The sequence below is a fragment of the Dipodomys spectabilis genome, unplaced genomic scaffold, assembly GCF_019054845.1.
Source record: "Dipodomys spectabilis isolate Male_0828 unplaced genomic scaffold, ASM1905484v1 ptg000004l, whole genome shotgun sequence".
In the NCBI taxonomy this organism is placed as follows: domain Eukaryota; kingdom Metazoa; phylum Chordata; class Mammalia; order Rodentia; family Heteromyidae; genus Dipodomys; species Dipodomys spectabilis.
The window spans coordinates 12,323,994-12,347,124 of record NW_024870681.1 but is presented as its reverse complement, the minus strand read 5'-3'; the positions used below and the strand labels follow the sequence as shown (position 1 = coordinate 12,347,124).

General features: G+C 43.0%; 1 protein-coding gene across 3 annotated transcripts in view; it reads left to right on the top strand.

The window, feature by feature from the left end:
- Positions 1–23,131, top strand: part of Gas7 (growth arrest specific 7) — a 207,691-nt gene that overhangs the window by 127,717 nt on the left and 56,843 nt on the right. The gene's annotated exons all lie outside the window — the stretch shown is intronic.

Sequence of the window (23,131 nt, the reverse complement as noted above, 5' to 3'; positions counted from 1 at the left end):
TACACAGTCTCCTTAATTTCACTGTGATACCTTTTTCTCTTTCCTGAAGCATCTCCCTGACTACGTTTCTCCGCATGCCCTAGAGGATATGATGGAGCTTCATGAGGATGAATGACATCAGCTAGCACAGTGTTGGCCTGTGTTTCAGAGCTGAGTAGGAATGCGGCTCCATGCCTCTAATTATTGTGGACTTCCTGGGTCTTTCTATTCACTCCCGGACGCCAGATAGGGGGTCCAGTAGGTACAGTATACCCCAAGGTGAGCAGGACACTGCTGAAGAGGTGGTCATGGGCAGGACAGTAAAGATTCCTGGAGAAGGAGCCACATGACTCTCCAAGGAGGACTTTAGACTTTATCACCAGAGGACCAAGAGAAGCAACACAAACCAAACATGATACTGTACCCGAACCCACTTGTTGGCTCAACCTTGGTGTCTCTCATTCCTCATCTATGTCTGTCTGACTTCCCGGCCACCTCTCACTCCTTGCAGGTTGGGATGTATGGGGGGTTATGGTGCCATTAATATGGCTTGTGATTTTGAGCCTGCCCTAGGAAAAGGGCTCTTGGTGACAAAGAAGCAGCTGCTGTTAGAGGAGACGCAAAGAAACTGACATCTGCCGCTCTGCGTGGCTGGTTACTCCACACCCCTGGCCATAGATCCACTGGGGTGTTCTGGTTAAAGAGGCAAGCACAGCTTCTAGGAAAGAGGAAGTAGACCTAATTCTAACCGTCCTTATCTCACGCTTCCTCAAAAGAAACAAATGCGGCTCTGCCCTGTTATCGGAGACTTGGCTTTTTTTTTTTTTTTCCAGAGGATCATGTGTGAACGCAGTTCCCCATCTGTACTGTGCAGAATTTGGATGCAGGATCCTGACATCATCAGCAACATGAATCTGTTCTTCTCCCCAAAATAGCTACTCTGTTGCAAAGAGGAAAGGGAGGGGAGGAGTTTTCTGAAATCAGCATTTTTGTCTACCTTTCTAAAAGAAAGAAAGAATTAAAGGAAAGAAAGAAGAAAGAAACAAGGAAAGAAATAGCCAGGCATCAGTGGATCACACCTGTAATTTGAGCTACTCAGAAAGCTGAGATCCACAGGATGGAGGCTCAAGGCCAGCCAAGGAGGAAAAAAAAAAACAATCAAAAAACATCCTGGAGGCTCCATCTCCAATATAACCAGAAAAAAGCAGGGCTGAAGGCATGGCACAAATGATAGACTAACAACTGAACAACCAAGCCCAAAGCCCAATCCCTGTACCATCCCCCTACCAAAAAAAAAAAGAAGAAGAAGGAAGGAAGGAAGGAAGGAAGGAAGGAAGGAAGGAAGGAAGGAAGGAAGGAAGGAAGGAAGGAAGGAAGGAAGGGAAGGAAGGAAGGAAGGGAAGGGAAGGGAAGGGAAGGGAAGGGAAGGGAAGGGAAGGGAAGGGAAGGGAAGAAGGGATAAATAATATACTATCAAGGTAAAAATTTAATGAGTGTAAATGGGATTCAAATCCCATTCCCAGAGCTGTTTATCATATACAACCTTCCAAATAGTTGTATTCCTTCACTTCTAAACATAGGTATACTTACTCTTTTACAGTGAAAACTCCTATCCATATTTTCCTTTAAATTACTTCAACAATACCTTGTACATTTCAGCCTTACCTACTCCTCTGGTTTTTGTTTTGTTTTGTTTTATTTTGTCTTGTGCCAGTTCTGGGGGATTGAACTCAAGGCCTGGGGGCTGACCCTGAGCTTAGTACTCTACCATTTGAGCCATATCTCTACCTCCAGCTTTTTCTGTGATTAATTGAAGATTAGAGTCTCATGGACTTTCCTGCCCAGGCTGGTTTCAAACCACAATCCTCAGAGTTTGCCCTCCTGAGAGGACTAGATTACTGGTGTGAGCCACCAGCACTTGGCTTTACCTATTCCTCTTAATAGCAATGGAATAGCGATAAACATACAACTATTCACTTAACCAGCAATCTGTTCATTAATGGATATTTAAGCCACATTTTGCACCAATGACATCTGATAGTTTTTTTCCTAGGGCTCTGCCTTTAGTATATACCTACCAAGTCAGAGCTTCCTTACAGGTTTTGAGATCCTATGATCCCAGAGATGCTCCACGTTTTACAGGCTTTTTTCTACAGGACCAGGAAGTACATGCTTTAGGCTTAGAAGATGTAGGGTCTCTGTCACCACTGCTCAGTGTCATTCTCATAGCCAGAGAGCTTCCACAGACTAACCAATGAGTGTCGCTATGTTCCAATAAAACTTTATCAATGAATGCTGAAATGTGAATGTTGAGGGGAAAGGGAGGTGGTACTGGGAATTGAACCCAGGGCTCCAGCTTGCTAGGTAGGTGTACTCTACCCCTCAAGTAATTTTTATGTGTTTTGAAGTGTCATTTCATTTTTTTGGTTGGTCATGGGGCTTGAACTCTGGGCCTGGGCATTGTCCCTGAGCTTTTCAGCTCAAGACAAGTGCTCTACCACTTGAGCCACAGTGCCACTTCTGGTTTTCTGGTGGTTAATTGGAGATAAGCGTCTCATGGACTTTCCGGCTTTGAACTGTGATCCTTAGATTTCAGCCTCCTGAGTAGATAGGATTACAGACATGAGCTACCTGTGCCCAGCTTCACTTGATTTTTTTTAAACTTTGTTTTCAACCATTATAAAATGCAAAAGATGTCAGGTAAGATGGGGCACACCTGTAATCCCAGCACTCAGGAGACTGAGACAGGAGGCTGAGAGACTTGGCTACTTGAGAGTCCCTGTCTCCAAGAAAAAAAAAGAAAAGAAAAAGAAGCAAAAGATAAATGTAGTCTACAAGTTCCTGGGTGGTGGGATTGGCCTACCTGCTCAGCTAGGTTAGTGTCAAATCCAGCAGAATTGGCCTTGCTTCCTTTTCCTCATGGCTTTGGTAATCCTGGCTCTTTGATCTCCATCCTAGATGTGTGCCAGTCTTGTCCACCATGTAGTTGTTCAATCCATTGTGTTTTCATTTGTTTGTTTAGTTGATTGAGCCGCCGTACACTCAATACTTACTTACTGAATCCCAAATTTATATCTGGCAGTGTCTGTACCTTCAAATTGTTTGTTTTCTTATAATGAAAGCAGATTTCATTCTTTCAAGGTAAACAGGGTAAGTTTATTAGAAAAGAAAGGAAATCTGTAGCAAAATTCTCCTTCTGGAGGGGCCCCAAGAGGAGTCCAGTGGAATCCTGGAGAATGATAGCCTTGTGGTAACAGGGCTCCTCCCCGTGGCTTTGCCCTGATTGCTTGATGGCTTATGGAAGCAGATTTTAAAGTTGTGTGTGTGTGGGGGGGGGGGGGGCTGCTGGGGGGGAGGTGCTGGAGCCCAGGAACTTCTTTTATTTTTGTAATACCAGGAGTTGAACTCAGGATCTCAGGCTTAGTAGGCAGGCATTCTAGGGCTGAGCCACAAGACACACTTCTGGTCCTCTTTTAAACTAGTCACTTTGGTGGTAAAAGCCTTGATTCATGCCTTGTACGCTTATTCCTAGACTGCAATCCACCTGTTTTAGGTTTCCTGTGTAGCTAGGAAGACAGGCAAGCACCATCCTACCCAATGTTTGGTTGCCAGTATGTCTCACAAATCCTTCTCCCCAGGCTGGCCTCCAACTGAGAGCCTCCTGATTTTAGCATTATCAAGTTGCTAGGATCACAAGCAGGGGCCCCTACCACCCAGCTAAAACCCAAGGTGGTATGCACACTGGGCAAGTACTCTACCTCTGAGCCACAACCCCAACCCAGAAATGGATTTGCATAAACACCTGTTTGATTACAGTCGCAAGAAGTCTATGAAGGACAAGTCTGGGGGTGTTTGAAGATGATGTCAGAGAGCTTGTGGAATCAGGAAAGCTTCCTGGAGGAAGGGGCCTTTCTGGAGTGATTGGGAAATGCATGGCTGACCATAGTCCCCACACAATCCTTGAACATTGTGTCTAGGATTTTGCTCTTTGGGTTTAGGGAAGGAGTAAACAGATGTCTTTCTCCTTCAGCATCTTCTCTGAGACCTATTTTGTTTGGCTACTGGTCTGTTTTTATGCTTTTGGAGTCTGATGATCTTTCTACCTGTTTCTTATATTTGCATTCATCTCATCTCCTGGCCTCTGAGCTTGGGCCTCACTGCTGGACCAGCTGCCTCCCCACCTTTCTGACTCAACTCTGGAGTATTTTGTGCCGGTTTCCTCTTTCCAGGCAACAGTTCATCACCGCGCCGTCCCACCCTACCTGGCCACCCATTGCCACAAACCACCACGGTCCACTCTCTCATCACCTTGGTCCTTCCTTCTGCCCAATGCAGATGCCCCTGGCATGGGCAGGAGGCAGATTCCAGACCCCTAGATAAGAATCCTCTTGGATGCTCCAGCCTCTTACATAAGAGGGCACAGCTTTGGCACAGAACCCACTCACATCCGCCCATATGTTTTCCATCATCTCTAGATGACTTAGAAACACCTAACGCAATGTCAGTACTGGGTAAATAGCTGTTATACTCTATTGTCTAGGGAATAATGACTAGGGAAAAAAGTCTGCTAGAGTTCACTTCCCCTGAACATTTTCAATCCTCTGAGGCTGGTAGAATCCGCCAGCACAGAAACCACAGATATAGGAGAACCTGTGTTCTTTCTTATTACCCCTCCCCCTGTAATCCCCAGTCTCTTCTCTCCCCAGAAGGGGCTTGGGCATAATGGGTGTTCTGCCCCCTTGGGTCACACCCTATACAATAGTCATGCAAAAGCCTCATTTCCATTTGGAAATTCCCTTGCTGGCTAATCAGCTTATGTTCACATCCATTTAGGATTTGTGGATGAGGGCTGTCACACTGCTTGCCACTGAGCCAGGCTGTAGGCACACAAACATCAAACCAAACACCATCTCCGCTCCCTGAGACCATAGTTCTAATTGGGGTAGGAAAAAAAAAAAACCAGAATAGATTCCTACAAGCATTGGGGGCATTGCAAGAAAATGTGGGGGCTTATTTGTTAGGAAATGGAAAGACTTGGAAAAAATTATATTAAGTGAAGTAAGCCAGGCCCAAAGAAACATAGGTCCCATGGTTTCCCTTATTTGTAATAACTAGTATATGTCTAGGACAAGCAGAAAAGGTCAAAAGCTACGTACGTATGACCATATAAGATAATGTTAAGCGAAATGAACCCCAAGATAGGGACACAAGTGTTTTTTTTTCTTTTTTGCTATTATTTTTTAACATATTTATAATGTACTATGTGTTTTTTTTGTTGTTGTTTCTTGTTTTTTTGTTCCTCCCCCATGGTATAACCCCTGCTTTCACTGTATTTGATTCCAGTGCCCTGCATCTTGTATATACATTTTTCTAATTTGGGAAGGGGAAGGGAAAAAACAAAATGCTTAAATAGGGATACAGGTTGACCCATTGTGTCAATGAGATGTAAAAGATACTATGTTGAAAACACAGGCACAGGATTGGGGGGTGGGGAAGAGGTGGGAAGGAAGGAATAGTAGGGGAAAAACAAAGGAGGGGGTAACAATGATTGATAGGAAATGTACTTATTACCTTACTCATGTAACTGTAACCCTTCTGTACCGTATCTTTACAACAAAAAATACATATTTAAGTTAAAAAAAATAAATAGCCAGGAAATAAAAAGAAAATGTGGGGGCTTCTTTTTTTTTTCTGTTGGTCCTGGGGCTTGAACTCTGGGCCTGGGCACTGTACCTCAGCTCTTCAGCTCAAGGCTAGAGTTCTGCACTTGAGCCACAGCACCACTTCCAGTTTTCTGATGGTTAATTGGAGATAAACGTCTCACGGACTTTCCAGTCTGGGCTGGCTTTCAGCCATGATCCTCAGATCTCAGCCTCCTGAGTAGCTAGGATTATAGGCATGAGTCATTAGTGCCTTTGTGGGGGCTTCTGAGTGGCTGAGTCACCTTTATCTGGGCATCATGCAAGTCCCTGAGGAGGACCGCTGGATACAGCATTCTAAGCCCAGGTGGTAGGCCAGGCAGAGGTTGTGGCAGCCTGAGAAAGACATGCTAACGCAGTTGGCACTGATCAGGAATACAGAGGTGAAGGAAAGTTAGAGGTCTGACCTGCAATGCCCTGGAGATATTAGGAGGAGCAGAGTCTTTATCCAGTAAGCCATGGGAAACAGTGGAAAGGTTCTACACCCCATCAGAGCACTGTGACACGGTGCTTGTGCAGCAGACTGAAGGATTTCAGAACAGTGAGCGTAGCATCCGACAACCTAAATGAGAAGAGAAATAATGAGGTCACACGCCAAGCTCAGCAGTGGCTGGAAAGGAGGAGGCAGAATCTGTCAGACAGGGGGTGGCAGGACAGGGGCAGGGAGAACTTAGATTTAACCTGATTTTTTTTTCTCTTTTTCCTTTCCTCTCTTCCTTCTCATCCTTCTTTCCTCCTTCCCTCCCTCCCCTCTCCCCCCTTTCCTTTCTTCTTTCCTTCTTTTCATTCTTTTAGTTCTATTTTTTTTTTTATTACTGAGGCTTGAAACTCAGAGTTTGGGGCTTACAAGACAAGTGCTCTACCACTTGAACCACATCTCCAGTCTGCTTTTTCTTCTTTTTTAGATCATTTTGTCTTGTTTTGAGACTGAGTTTTATTATATAGGCTGGGCTGTCCTGGAACTCATGATCTCCCTGCCTCAACCTCCTGGGTGCTCGTGTTCCAAGTGTGTACCACCACACCTGGCTCTTTTAGGGTTTTTTGTTTTGTGTTGTGTTGTGTTGTGTTTTGGTTGGTGTTCTTTGCTTATTTGTCTTCAAGTAAAGTTTTGCCCAGGCCAGCCTTGGACCATTATTGCCCAATCTCTGCTTCTAGGTTAACTGGAATTATAGATATGCACCACCATGCTCAACCATTCTCTTGGTTTTCCACCTTTCATGGTAACATCATGCAGTGAGAAAGGGTATACCAGAGAGGAATGGATTTGGAAGGAAGGTAGTGAGTCAAAAATAAAAAAAGAAAGGTAGTGAGTCCATGTTTTATTTGTGGTTCCTTGTGGGTATATTTCAATGTAGCCTAAGATGTCTAACATGTTTGGATAGCTGAATCTGTGCTTAAAGGGATCTAGGATAAAGATGGAAGCTCAGAGAGCTATGTGTGTACATAGCGCAGCACTTGGATTTCACCACTACTTAATTCCTTGGGCTGATCACCATTGTGCAGTGACCTAGCTGTACAACCACATGCATTTTTTTAGCAGAGAGCTGTGACTATCACCCAGGGAAAGTCTATAGGAGAGAAGGCTGAAGCAAAGTGTAAGGCAGGCGCCAAGGAAGGGACAGTCAGAGATAGGAGGAATCCATGGGCTGGGAATGCCATGAACAGCAATGGAAAATAGATTGCCCAGACAGAGACAATCTGAAGTCCAGGACAGGTTTATGGTAGGGTGATCATTGAAAACACCAAGAGAGCTCAGATTATTTAGAAAACAAGTGAGATGGCTCCTGGAAAGTTCCTGTGGCTGTGAATGCAGTATCATTGCTACTGTTTTCATGTAAACTCACCAAATCCCACAAGACACGGTTTGTGAAATTTTGGAAGTCCCCACCTCCCTCATTTCCTCATAGCTTGTGGCTTTCCAGGGCATTTCATCATGCAGAATGGCCCCCAGTGCAGTGCCAAGAAGCCCAAGGTAATAGGTGTCAGAAGCTTTCTATATAGGAACTCTCTGTGCTCCTCATTAAGTTGACTGTGTGGCTAAATTGGGACTGTGTTTAGTTCCTGGAAGGTGAGCTATTTCCCCCTACTTTGAGGTTGGGCCATCTGACTCCCAGAAGCCTGTCAAAAAGCCTAAGTCCACCCTTTCCAGACTAATGCTTTATCCAGATCCCAAGTTCAACAGAGCATGAGTGAGTCCCCAAGCTCAACAGAAGGAGGCTCTTGATGGAAAGGTAAGGGAGAATCTAACACTAGTTTTCTAATGCGGCTACTCCTTGGGAACTGAACTCCATGCTGTGAACCTATCTGTCTCTAATGTCAGCTCTTGATAACATGGCTATTTACAAAGTGGGTTCATCAGCTAAATCATTTTACTCTATAGTCATCTGGGGGATGGGGGGAGCCATCCAAATCTTCTAACGCAGAGGATGTCAGATTGGGGTCTATGGATTAAATGACACTCACAGACTGTTTTTTGTTGATAAAGTTTTATTGGAGCACAGCTATGCCCTTTTGTTTACGTACCATCTATAGCTGTTTTGCGCCAAGAAGACTTGAGTGGAGTCCTTGCTACTGAGAACATAGCCACAAAGCCAAAGATATTTACTGCCTGATCCTTTACAGAAAGAGTTTGATGATCTCTGGTGGAACAGACAGAACCCATTCATTTTATAGAAATGGAAACGGAGTGCTCTCTGTGGTAGAAGATTTATTCCAAGTCATTTATAAGCAAGCATTTAACTCCTAGTCATCTGTGAGCAAACTATGGCTAGACCACACCTGCTGGTATTTTTTTCTTCTTCCTTGGTATTCAGAAGGTCAGGCATGGGTAGCTGTGATTTAATTTGGAATAGGGGGACTGAGTTCACGGATTAGTAGCTAAAGAAATTCATTGGAAGTAATAATTAACTTGGAGGCATACCTTCCCGTGTAACTTCAGAGTCAACTAAAACTCAGGAGAATTTTTAATTTGATTTATGTTTTCCATGTTTTTATTAGTGCATATTAATTGTGCCATATGAGGGACTTAGTTGTAGTATGAAAATTGTTTCAAAGCTCTTTTTGACAAAGGATCTATCTCTATCTGTTCATACTTTATTAGGTCTGTGAATGAAACTTGGCGTGGACTACAGTAGGGTTTGAGCTTCAGGACTCATTTGCCGAATAGTTTCCTTGATTTTTTGTTTTAATCTTTCCTTAACTGAGTGGATTTCTCATTCCAGCTTTATTATCCCAAGAATGAATGTGACTTTCTGGGCAAGTTTTCCAGAAGAACACTTTAAAGCCATTCTTCCAGCTTTCCTTTGTTACAAATAATTGCTTGCTTTTCTAAATCCCCAAATAGAATGGCCTTGATAATTTCCTGGTAATAAAAGTTGCCCTGGAAAGCTTCTACACCCCAAAACAGCAGTCTGTTTTCTCTTGTCCATCTGTGTTGACCAAATGTGAAACTAAAAAGATGTTTGTATCTGGCACATTTGATTGAACAAATTAAGCTGTGTGTATCTGCGCATGCACACACGTGCACACACACGAACACACTTATGTGCCTTCCTTATTTTGGCTTTATTATTATTTTGTAATGGACGCTCAGTGGAAAGCTGCCAGAGTTGAAAACACTGTTAATCTGTTTCAGGGCAGGCTTTGTTTTTCTCTTCTGGGGCATCCATTTTACCTTGTAATGCTAAGGTAATACTTATTTACGTAGCACACCCCTCATGGATCACCAGTTTTTAAGTCCAACAGTACTTTCACACTGCCAATTATGTTGAAGATCCACAAAAGCCAAATGACAAAGGAGATAGATTTTATTGCTTACTTGCTTTATCTTAGGAAATTGTGTTATTTGGGGAAAAGAAAAGGATATTTTATTGGTAAACAATGTGAGCAAATCACACTTCCTTGGCTGTTAGCCAGAGCTACTAATTAGCTGCAAGTATTATAAATATGGAAGTGGAACAAAAAGAAATGTATGGACTAGGCTAATCATAGTAGCCCACATCTGTAGTAATCCCAGCTACACGGAAGACAGAGGTAGAAAGATCATGGTATTAAACCACTTTGGAAATCAGTATGGAGGTTCCTCAAAAGACTCCACATATGGGCTGGGAAGGTGGCTCAGTGGTAGCGCGCTTGCCTTGCATGCATGAAGTCCTGAGTTCAATTCCTCAGCACCACATAAACAAAAAGAAAAAAGCCGGAAGTGGTGCTGTGGCTCAAGTGGTAGAGCACTAGCCTTGAGCTGAAGAGCTGAGGGACAGTGCCCAGGCCCAGAGTTCAGGCCCCACGACCGGACCCCTCTCCCCCCACCCCGAAAAAAAAGACTCCACATAGAGCTCCTCTATGACCCAGCAATCCCATTTTTGGGCACTTACCCAAATGATCACAAACAAGGCTATACTAAAGCTACCAGCACAACTATGTTTATCCCAGCATTATTTACCATAGCTAAGATATAGAACCAACCCAGATGCCCCTCAGTAGATGACTGGATCAAGAAAATGTGATATATATATATATGCTATATATATATATATATATATATATATATATATATATATATATATTCTATGCCTCCATAAGAAAGAATGACACTGCCCCATTTGTTAGGAAATGGAAAGACTTGGAAAAAATTATATTAAGTGAAGTAAGCCAGGCCCAAAGAAACATAGGTCCCACTTATTTGCAATAACTAGTAAATGTCTAGGACAAGCAGAAAAGCTCAAAGGCAATGTATGTATGACCATATAAGCTAATGCCAAATGAAATGAACCCCAAGAAAGAGACACAACTGGTTTTATCTTTCTTGCTGGTTTTTTTTTTTTGGGGGGGGGGTCCGGTTGTGGGGCCTGAACTCGGCCTGGGCGAGTTCAGCTCTTCAAGCTCAAGGCTAGCACTCTACCACGAGCCACAGCACCACTTCCGGCTTTTTTCTTTTTGCTTATATGGTGCTGAGGAATTGAACCCAAGGCCTCATGCATGCAGGGCAAGTGCTCTACCACTGAGCCACCTTCCCAGCCCCTTGCTGTCGTTTTTAATGTATTTATTTATATTTTGTTTCTTTTGTATGTTCTTCCCCCACGGTATAACCCCTGTTTTCACTGTATTTCATTCCAGTGCCTTGCATCTTGTATATACATTTTTCTAATTTGGGGAGGGGAAGGGAAATAACAAAATGTTGAAATAAGGATATAGGTTGACCCATTGTAACTATGAGATATACAAGACACTATGTTGAAAATGAATTTTACAGCTTTGGGATGGGGGAGAGTTGGGGAGGTGGAGAGGGAAGGGATGGTAGGGGAAAAACAGAGAAGAAAGTAACAATGCTCAATAGGAAATGTACTCATTACCTTACTCATGTAACTGTTACCTCTCTGTACAGTATTTTTACAATAAAAAAATATATACAAAAAAAGAAAGATCATGGTCCAAGTTTGGCCCAAGCAGAAGTGCAAGGCCCTTTCTGAAAAAAATGGACTAAAAATAAAAAGGATTATTGGCATGGTTCAAGTAGTAGAGCACTTGCCTAGCAAGCAACATAAACCATAAGTTCAAAATCCAGTACTGCTCCTTCAAAAAAAATGAATGAATTATCATAGCAATTCTCTTCTTAGTTATATGCCCAAGAAAACCCAAAACAGTCCATCCATGTACTCCTGTACATGTATTTTGGGAGCAGCTTGGCTCATCACTGGCAGAAACTCTGCCAGGCCCCAGAGACTGATGAATGGGGGCAACAGAATGTGGTGGATATACAAAATGGCATCTAACCATTCAAAAGGATGAGGTACTGGGAGATATATCTACTGCATGGACTCAACCTTGACACTATCATGCTGCATCAAGATGGACACAAACGGCAACAGACTGCATAATTCTATTTATATGCAGTGTTTGAACAAGCAAATCCATAGAAACAGAATAGATTAGAAGTTGCCCAGGGCTGGAGGATGGGTGACTGCTAATGAGTACAGGGTTGAGGTGATAAAAAAAAAAAAAAGGTGTTATAATTAGATAGTGGTAAGGGTTACACAATTCTGAATATACTCAAACCCACTGTACTATGTGTTTTTACTGAACAAGTTTTGTACTATGTGAATTATATAGCAATCAAAGAATGACTAAGCCTAGGCATGTTCAAGGAGGGTGGATATACATGTGACATTCTTGGTGGCCCACTGGGAGCACCAGTTCCTTACACATCTTGGTTGGGGATTCCTTGGTTGTGGTTACCCAACTTTGGTGCACCACAGAAGCATCTAGGATATGAAAGTTGTTTTAAAAGAAATACCAGTACAGGGCTCAGTTGATAGAGCGCCTATCAATGAATGAGTTGGGTACCGACTTTCAGTTCCAGTCTTGAACCAAAAAAAAAAAAAAAGAAGGAGAAATGTCAATACAGAGGTCTATCACAGACCCACTGAATTGGAATCTTCTATTTAGAAAGAGTGAATATTTTTTATTTTTTATCTTTTTTTAAAATTATCTTTAATGGGGGGGGATAGGGAGGAGGGAAAGAGAAAAAATGAGGTAGGGTGTAACAAGTTAGATAAGAAATGTACTTACTAACTTACTTATGTAATTGTAACCCCTCTGTACATCACCTTAACAGTAAAATTAAAATTTAAAGAATTATCTTTAAGTGTTTGTACAGAGGAGTTTCAATTCACCATGAGTACAATGCAGCTTTGTCACCTCTTCAATCTTTCACCTCCAACCCCACCTATCTCCTCAACCAGTTACATTTTCATAGAGATATATTGAATATTATTGAATATTATTCTTCTCTATTTTCGTCTCCCCTCCCCATAACCTCCCCCTCCCACACTTCCTTTTGACCTTACCTGCGGTGACATCTCAAATTCCAGCTTCTAATTTCCACTTTGTTAAGACTGTTAGGTTAGTTATTCACAGGTGATTGGTTATATTTTTAAGAGTTTTCTAGCACTCACCACCTGGTTTTTTACTTACAAAAAGTCATAGTGACAACAAAATTGGTGGAAATATATGATTGTGTTAGCTTTCTGTCTGTCACGGGGTCAGAAACAATCAACTCATAAGGAGGCTAATTGTTTTGGTTCATGGTTCAAGAGATTTCAGCCTCTGGTCACTTGGAACTATTGCTTTGGGCCTGTGGCAGCATGATACATCATGGTGGGAGCATGTGATGAAGGGGGCTGTTCACGTCATTGTGACCAAGAAGTAAAAGAGAAGAATGGACTGAGCTCCCAATAGTCCCTTCAAAGACCTAACTTCTCCTACTAGGCCCCACCTCCCAAAAGTTCCTTGCCTCCTAACAGTTCTACAGTATGAGGACCAACCCTTCAACACATGGGTCTCTGGGAGCTGTTTCCATCCAAACTATACCAATAGCTGCAAATCAAATATTTACAATATTGGTTAAGGAGCAAATTTAAGTCCATTTTTCACTATCAGAAATAAATACAGTGAGAAAATACACTGTTCTTGAAACTGCTAAGCACAAATCATAGTTCCAGGGCTAAAGGTTACATATGTATAAACAATTGTAGTTAAAATAGAATCTCAAAGAAGAGTTACTTAAAGACAAATAATTCAGTTTGGGGTTTGTTTGCTTGTTGTTGTTTGTGTGTTTTTTGTACAAGGATTGCTCTCTACCACTTGAGCCATACTACGTCCAGCTTTTTTAGTGTGGTTAATTGGAGATAAGAGTCTCACAGACTTCCCTTTTCTAGCTGACTTCAAACTGTGATCCCCAGATCCCAGCCTCTTAAATAGCTAGGATTATTGACGTGAGCCACTAGCACACAATTAAATATTTTAATTTTATGGTAACAAGATTTAGAATGCATAGTAAACTGCCAAGAAAGATCTTGTGACTTTGTTGACTTGCTTCTTCTTTGGTTAGGAAGTGTATGCCAGCAAATAGTCATTGTTCCTTTGTGGTTCATCATACTACAGAGCCCAGTGGCCTAGTAAGGTCTGGTGGCATCTGATAGCATCCGTAGGAGATGGGAGAATCTCTTCTAGTCATCCCATTGACCAGCATTCGTATATGAAAGAGCAAGGGACGTTCAGGATGATGGTATAAATTGTGCACCCTTAAATTGTGTACTACATAATTGTGTACCCTGGAATTTACATGGCATGAACTCTTACCAATGTGCTGGTTTTATCTAACAATCTTATGAATGGGAGTATATCCCAAAGAAACGAAAGCAGAATAACAAAGGCACACCTGCATGCCCATGTTCTTCATTGAAGCATTATTCACAATGGCCCAGGTATGGGATTAACCATTTACTAGTGGATGAATGGATAAAGGTAATATAGTTAATAGGGACAGTGGAATACTCCTCTGCCATAAAGAAGAATAAAACGTCCTGCCATGGCAGCATCATAGATGAGACAGAAGGACATTGCATTATGTGGAAACAAACCAGACATAGAACAATAAGAACTGTGTGTTCTTACTCATGAGTGGGAGCTAAAGAAGTTGGTTTCATGGATATAGAGAGTAAAGGGGCTGAGGGAATACGGTGGATAGCATTGAAACAAGTAGGTAAGAGAGTATGATTTATAGTATTTTATTATGTTTTTTATAATAAACTAAAAATTTCTCTAAGGACAATTAAAATCGAAACAAACAAACTTCGAAATCAAGAAATGTGGCTTAAAGTATTTTTTCATTGCAGGTAGCTGGCTGTCTGGGATAGAAAATTAGAAACTTCATCATCAATTGTTACTTAAATTCTATTAACCACTTTGAAAAGAAAAAAGAGGAGTTGGGCGATTACCAGAATGAAAAAAAAAATGGTAGTTAAGAAGATAGATATGCAAATTACCCTGATTTTGTATTGCATTTTATGTCTGTGTTGAATTATCAAATTGTAATCTCAACATAAGCACAATTATTCTAGAAATTAAAATAATGTCCAGGTCTGTGAGACTGAACTCCCACCAAAATGGCATTATTGTGTGTCATGTAGCTGTGGTGAGGGACAGGAGAAATGATAGCTAGGCATGACCAGTACTTATGGAAAGACAGGCCAATTAGTAGATGTCATAGTCTTGGTTGTCTTGGGGCTACAATGTGCTTACAGATATCTTTTATTCTGTGTATGCAATTCTTAAGAATATTCAGTTAGTGATAGGCACTGATGGTTTACACCTGTAATCCTAGCTACTCAGGATGATCAGATCTGAGGATGATGGTTCAAAACCATTTCAGGCAGGAAAGTCCATGAGATTCTTATCTTTAATTAACCACCAAAAAGCTAGAAGTGGAGCTGTGGCTCAAATAGTAGAATACCAACCTTGAGTGAAAAGGCTAAGGGACAGGATCCAGGCCCTGAGTTTAAGTCCAAGGATTGGCACACACACACACACACACACACACACACACAATTCAGTTATATTCTGTTAGCAGCCAACATTGAACATTGAGGAGATTTTCCAGAAGCATTTGGATGCTTTTATGAGATACAATCCTAGCAACCTGCCTTCTTGCATGAACACACCTAGCTGGTGAGAGCTGAGAAGATCGTTACTCGTGTGATGATTTTCTGCCTCGTTGGGCTTTGAGCATGTTACCTGTGTCCAGTTCTGCTGGTGTTAAGAGTTTTGGCTCTGTGTTGAGGCACAGGGCATCATGATTCTGTGTCAAATATTATAAGGCAGAGGCGGAGTCTGACCCAAAGTTAGGATGATATTTTATTTTAAATGCCTTGGAAATGGGAGAGAAAGGGTGAATGAGCACAAGCAATTCGAATAAAGGATGCAGGGAGAAACAACACAGGAATCAACAGTCATGAAGAGGGACCTTCAGATTCATCCCACACTCTGGCTTTTTGCTGGCGTTTTTCTGTGTACCCGATGTGTAGTGCCAGAGTATCATTCTAAGCCTGGGGCTAGCTAACTACTCAGGAGGCTAGGATCTGAGCATCATGGTTTGAAGCCATGGAATAGAAATCTATGGGACTCTGATCTCCAATTTGCCAGCCAAATGCAGGAAGTAAGGGTGTGGCTCAACTAGTAGAGTCCCAGCCTTGGATGGAAAAAGTTAAGGGATAGCACCCAGGCCCTGAGTTCAGGCATTACTAGTGGCACAATAACAACCATAATAACCACCACCCACAATAATAATAATAAACAACTTCAGGCTTGTGTCAGACTGCTGGGACCCAAAAGACGTAGAGGAGCTTAGGCTATAGCAGGATACTAGAGTAATGAGGGTACAGTATTCTGGGCAGATAGAAGCTGTAAATATTTAGAAGATTCAATTAAAGAAAAAAATTATTATTTTTGTGCCGGTCTGGGGGCTTGAACCCAGGGCGTGAGCACTGTCCCTGAGTTTTTCTGTTCAAGGCTAGCACTATGCCACTAGAACTCCATTTCTGTTTTTTTTTTGGGGGGGTGGGGAGGTTGTAGTTAAGGAGGTAAGAGTCTCATGGACTTTCCTTCCCCAGGCTGGCTTCAAACTTCAATCTTCAGATCTCAGCTTCCTGAATAGCTAGGATTATGGGCATGAGCCACAGATGGAGAATTTATCTGTAAGCTCTATTTTGATAAGCAAGTGGGCAGGGACCATGTGAATTGATTATCAAGCAACAAGTATTTAATAAATGCCTCGTGGGTGCCCAGCTCTAATTATCCACTTGGATGGCTTTTTGCAGGGGTGGTGTGGGCGAATACAATGCAAATGGCCACATGTTTGGGAAGACTGTAGGCTTTCTGAAGTGGATAGAGGTGGTTCAGTGGGACTTTCCTGGTGCATTGGCTTTGACTTTCTTTCCTGCTGGAATACACCTCTGAAGGTCCCTTCTGTCTCAGAAACTTTGTTGCAACCCCAATGTTCTCATCCCCCACAACTGCTGGCAAGTGTACCTCCATATGTAAAAACTGGCAGGACTTTCCTGGGATGAGATGTGTATTGTTGGAGGCAGATCTTGGAGTGGGGTAAGAGGTTTTTTTGTTCTTTCAATCTGAGTTGGATTCCAAAGTAGGCAGGACTCTTCCAAGAGCTGTGGGAGTAAGAAAAGGGACAATGAAGTTAGTTATGAAAGATGCTTGTGTTTCCTTTGTACCCACTCCCTCTGGGAGCACTGTGCCCAGCCCAGAGGGACACTGAGACCCTCAGGGGCCTTATCATCCCTTGGACCTTGGACCGAAGCTCCTCCTTCCTTCTTGCCTGCTAGACTCCGTGCAGATCTGCACATACCTCCATTCCAGAGGCAGCTGCTCCTGTGACAATGGTGAGTGGTCTCTCCTAGAGATGGGGCATGGGTACATAGCCCATCTGTGGGGGTCTGGGCTTACCCCTCCCCCCCAACTGGTTATGATTTAAGTCTTATTGGCTAGGTTGTAGAGACCTTATGGAGGATCCTGGTGACAGAGGTAAAAACCTCAAGCAGCTTTGACTGCAACGTGAATAGTTGGGAACCTGTTTCCTTTCCATTTCTCTCAGAGAACCAGCTGGGTTGGGTTTCTTGTTGATCTGGGCCCTTGCAGACCAACTTGATAGGTTCAACATGCTCATTCATTTGTTATTGCTTAGCGGTTTATTTTTAGTCTTTCAGAGGTATTTTTTGGTTTGTTTGTACTGGGTTTCAATTCAAGGTCTAGGTACGATCCTATAGCTTTTTCACTCAAGGCTAGTGCCTTCCCTCTTGAGCTACAGCCCTTCTGGCGTGTGTGTGTGTGTGTGTGTGTGTGTGTGTGTGTGTGTGTGTGTGTGTGTGTGTGTGTGTGTGTGTGATTAATTGGGGAGAAGAATCTCACAGACTTTCCTTCCCTGGATGGCTTTGAACCATGATTCTCAGACCTCAGCCTCCTGAGTAGCTAGGATTACAGGCAAGAGCCACCAGCATCTGGTCTGCCTTTCGACTTTTATTATTCAAAAATGCTTTATTTTTTTAAATTTGGCTTTGATTCTGTGCTTGCCCTCCCCCAATACTTTTCACACTGATTCTCTGCTTGTTCCTGTCACGTGTGCGTGGAAGTAGCCTAGACCCTGCAGATGGGTTTTCCTTAGATGGCTGCTGGGCAGGCACATTTGGGTGTCACTGTAGTCCTCAGATCTCAGCCTCCTGAGTAGGTAGGATAACAGGCATGAGCCACCAACACTTGGCTGCAAGATGCTATTTCTAAAGGCTCAGGGCAGCCTGAGTTTGCTAGGGTCTACGTCTGAGGAAAGCCTTGCCAATATGTCAAGTGTTTCCAGACACCATCCCAGAAGAGGAAAGAGAGTTCCTGCAGCTTTCCTTGGTACCACCCGCTTGGAGGAAGTGGAGTGGATAGTGGACACGTTCAAGTAAGCTGTAATTTGTAGGGCATTTTGATGCGTGTACATCCTGTCCTAATACCTACAGGCAGGTGTAGCATCTGTGCAGAAGGACCCCAGGAGAGCCTAGAAACTCGACCGACAAGCAAATTCTTGCAGATAGTCTGTAACCAGAGGTCAGGCCTTGTGATGCCCTGTGTTTTCACCTGCCTTCCAGGTGACCCCAGGGTACAGGGCAGTTTATAAAGCACACTTTGGAGGCTACCTTCCAAGGTACCCCTCTGCTCTCAGCATGCTGGCGTTCTGTTGAACATGTGAGTGTTGGAGGCCTCTTCACAGAGAGGGTTTGAAATCTGCTCCAGCAATTTCCTAAGGAATGCTGTTTCATTCAAGTCTAAAATGCTACCTAATTTGTCCCCATTTTGCATGGTCTTCTTTGTGTCTGATTCCCTTCTCTGCTGTTCAAGGCTATCCCGAGAATAGCTTTTTAGGGAGAGAATTTCTTCACATATTTTACAGTGTTGGTTCAGAAGAAAGACATGTTCTTTGTGTTTTAGGGGTACTAGGAGTGAGGGGGGGGGTTTCTTTGTCTCTGGTGCTAAATGGCCTCCCTCTAGAATCCCAGTGGGTTTGCAAATACCCCTGTGGCTGTCCAGAAAGCTGGCTGTTTTGATTTCCCAAAGTAATTTTAGCTCTTTCTGGCAATTTCCCCTTTCCTGTGAAAAGCAACACTCTCATTGATTTTGAGCATTATTTATAAAATCACACCTTTTACTGGAAAGTCTTCTATATAAAGATTAGCAATGCAGAATGACGGCAGTGAATAAATGGCAACTTTCTCAGAAAACAAACGACAGAAAAGGGTGACGTATAGGTAGAAAAATACCACTATGGGGGAGGGGAAGCTTACAAGCAGTTGAGAGTCATGATAGCCCATCCCCCTCCTTCAGACTTGTTAAGAAGCCATGATTTAGCAGGGTCATGGGACAATGCTCCACATCCAATCAAATGCCTCCGGAAAGGATTGACCATTTACAGGGCAGGATAATTTCCTGGGTGTCCTTGAGCTTCCTTGGTCTTATTATAAAACTAGAAACTCGTGCATATTAGCTTTTGTTTGTTTATTTGTTTTTTGTTTTATGTTTTTGTAGGTATTGGAGTTTGAACTCAGAGCCTTGCATATCCAGGCAAGTGCTCTACCACTTGAGCCATGCATTATCTTTGGAATAGGGTCTTGTGGTTTTGCCCAGCCCTGGACCATCATCCTTTTATTTACCTTTCCTGGGTAACTGGGATTACAGAAATGAGTCACTTTGTCCAATCTAGCCTAGGGACAGCACCCAAATCCTGAGTTTAAGCCTCAGGACCAGCACACACACATGCAAAAAGGAGGCGGTCATTTAACCAAAAACCATGAGGATAGAAAGCTAGGTGCTAAGGTTTTATGTCTCGTCTCATGTCTGAGATCCTGGGATGTCTTATAACCCCACCTTTCTTTGGGATAGCTTAGATATCTCAACTTGTCTTTCACTCCTCATGAGGCATTTGCCCACCTGCTGTGAAGATAGTCACTTCTAGTCTCCCTCTGTAGGACTCCCAATTGTTCCAAATAGCAGTGGCCAAGTATCCTCATTCTTAGTTTGAGCATATTTTAGAGAAGGCTCTCCAGCCCAGGTAGAAAATAGATGTGAGTTGTTAATGGTATTTTATAATTCTGATTTTCTTTAACTTAATTTGTATAGAGAGATAGGTTTCTTCCCGTTGAAGTCATACATAACCAGGTCCTAGGCAGCGAGTAGTCATATTTCACTTAGCACTCTTATGAGTGACTCTCTATTCCCCCTTAAAAGTGTTCATCCAGATGGAATTAAATTTCAGGAAACGTATGACAAGTAGACCTACCATAATAGTTTTTGCATTTATCAGCTATTTCTGTCTTTCTCCATTGCCTCTGAGAAGGACCTTCTGACCCTGTGCTGAATTGGTCTGCTCCAGTCTATTTCTCACCTGTCTTTTTCCATTGATAGTTCTCTTTATTTCTATACCAGCCTCACATACATCCCTGGTGGTCTATATTCCTGGTGGTCTTGAAATCATATATTGTAAATGCCAAACCATGTAGATGTTATATGCTTTTTTCATATGCGCATGATTTTTATTTATAGTCAGAATAAAATTATATCCAAATAGGGTGTACTAAAAAAAAAAATGTAATCATTTGCTGGGCACTAGTGGCTCACATCTATAATCCTAGCTACTCAAGGGGCTGAGGTCTGAGGATCCAGGCTCAAAGCCAGCCTGAACAGGAAAGTTTGTAGATCTCTTATCTCTAATTAACCATCCAAAAGCCAGAACTAAAGGTGTGGCTCAAGTAGTAGTGTACCGCCAGCCTTAAGTGAAAATGCTAAAGGTCAGCATCTAGGCTCTGAATTCAAGCCCTAGTACACACACACACACACACACACACACACACACACACACACACACACACACACACACACAGAGTAGCCGTCATTTTACTTTAGTTTCATTTTTAAGGATCAACCAGCATCAGATGCCGCATGCTTGCAGTCATTTGCAGTGCATAAACAAGCACACACATTTTGCTTACACTCTTTCATAAAGGTGAGGACTTTTGCACGCTTAGCAGTAGGCTCTCGAGATTGTTTTCACACAAGCACTGCAGGCTTACCGTCCTAGCTTTCACAGCTGCCTGGAATACCATCCAGCAAACACGTCATACTCAGTGCTCCGTGGGCAGACTCAGGCTCTTTGTGGGAGATTTCTCCCTCTAACAAAACAAACAAACAAAAAGATTCAGTCCTCCCCCTAAAAATATCTCTATCCTTATCTCATTGCATACCTACAACTCTTGTTTGCTGAACATTGTGCGCCTAGCTATCTCCAAATTGCCTTTCAAAAAGAGGCATTCCCTCGGCTTTCCTAGTTCCTTGCTAACTAGTGGTTGTCATTCTTGAAAGATCTAATTTATCCCTTGAGTGATAAAATAGTACCTGTTAGCTTGTCTCTGTGATTTTCAGTGAGAATAACATGTTTTCTTGCTTACTGATCATTTTTATTTTTTTTTGGTAAACTCTCCATATGAGTTGTTTGCTGGGATCAAATCTATGACCATGAGCATGCTAGGCAAGTGTTCTGCCACACAGAGTTACATTCCCAGCCACTTTGCTCTTTTAAAATTAGGCAGCTACTGGGGCTGGGAAGGTGGCTCCGTGGTAGAGCGCTTGTCTTGCATGCATGAGGCCTTGGGTTCGATTCCTCAGCACCACATAAGCAAAAAGAAAAAAGCCGGAAGTGGCGCTCTGGCTCAAGTGGTAGAGCGCTAGCCTTGAGCTGAAGAGCTGAGGGACAGCGCCCAGGCCCAGAGTTCAGGCTCCACGACCGGACCCAAAAATAAATAAATAAATAAAATAAAATAAAATTAGGCAGCTACTGATTTATAATTTATATCATGGGGAAGGAATCTGGACTCTGTTTGCCCTCCCTGGCCCCTTCTTAGTCTTTCTATTGTTCTCATTATCTTTCCTTTCATCTGAACATGGGCTTTGGAGGGGGTAGGGAATGGTATTGAGGCTTTACTTCAAGACCTGCAGTTTAATCAGCTTGCTTGTTCAGGTGGCACTCTACCACTTAAGCCATGCTTCCAGTCCTGCTGTTTTTTTTCTGGTTAACTGGAGATGGAATATCTCAGACTTTTCTAGCTTCAAACCTCTAGCATCTAGATTGGATTACAGGCAGGAGCCACCAGGCTGCAAATGATTTTTTTTAAAATTCAGCCATTAGCCACTACCAAAGTGAGTTCTGATAGTTACATTAGGATGAGTCTTCTGCTTGGTGAATGGGAAGGGAGACAGAGACGCGGTCCTTGACAGTGTCAGCCCTCAGAATCCATCTGGTGAGAGGGAGGGATAGCCCAGGCAGGAAGAAATCCTACATTCTATCTGCTTCCTGTCCCTCCTGTGCTCACAAAGTCTGAATGACAGTGACAAGGAACACCCAAGCTAGACTATAAGGTCATTCCAACTGTCTGTCCCCAGGCACAGTGAGAATATCCCCCACTGCTTCTCACTTCCTTCCCACCATGGCTCCCTCCACTTCAAATACCTGGGAGTGAGATTGCCAAAAACTCACTTGCCTTGTTCTCTACCCAGGATTTCACCACCAGGGCCTTAAGACTGGCAGGGAGATCAGCCCAGCTAGATCTCAGCTTCTGAGCACTCCCTAGAGCCTTCTCCCTGGATCCTTTTCCTTCTCCATAGTGTTTGCAGACTCTTCTCTCCTCATCCTTGCCTGCTGTAGAGACTCCAAGGACTTGAGCATGCCAAGGCTTTGTGGCAATATAGTATGGCTTGCATAGCATGGCAGGGAACCCAAGTAGATGGCAAAGCCTTCTGTCAGCAGTAGCTTTTGGAGGAGACAGATGAAGTGAAGCTGTGGCTCCTAGATGATTGGGATGGAGACTGTCAGCATGTTGAGAGTGTTGAGCGTTCTTTAAATTACCCTCCATCACCACCATGTACCTCGCCTCATCCTAAGTCTGACTACACCCCTGGGGTTGTCAAGGCTCTCTTGATCGGTGATGAGTTCATGATGATTCATGATGGAGCATGTAAATGTTCCCACATCTGGCTCATCACTGACATTGCTTAAAAAGATTGGTGACTGCCGGGTTCCAAGCAAAACCTCTACTAAACCCAGATCTCCAGGTTCGAGGTGGGAAAACCTGTACTTCCTGCAAATGGCCCCAGACACTCTGGGGAGGAAGTGAAATAGTGTTTAGGGTTTAGATTCTGAGCATCCTGTGCTTTGGATTGGAAAGGCTTTGCTTTCTGGCACCTGCCTGTGGTTTTTCTCAGTCACATTGTACATAAAGTCTATAAGCTGAGGCATAGCATCCAAAAGCTTCCCTCTCGTGCATGGGACATGTCTGGGGAATGAGCGACATCGCAAAACAATTGCTAGAATTAAGTTTGCTAGTGACTAACAGCTGATCTAGTCGGCTGCTGCTGCTGCACACACACACACACACACACACACACACACACACACACACACACACACACACACACACACACACACATACACACACACCTGTCCGCTTAGTGATGGAACACTTTTTTCCTATATTGCAGACAACCTTCCTTAGCTCTCAGTCCCCAAGTGGGTCAGG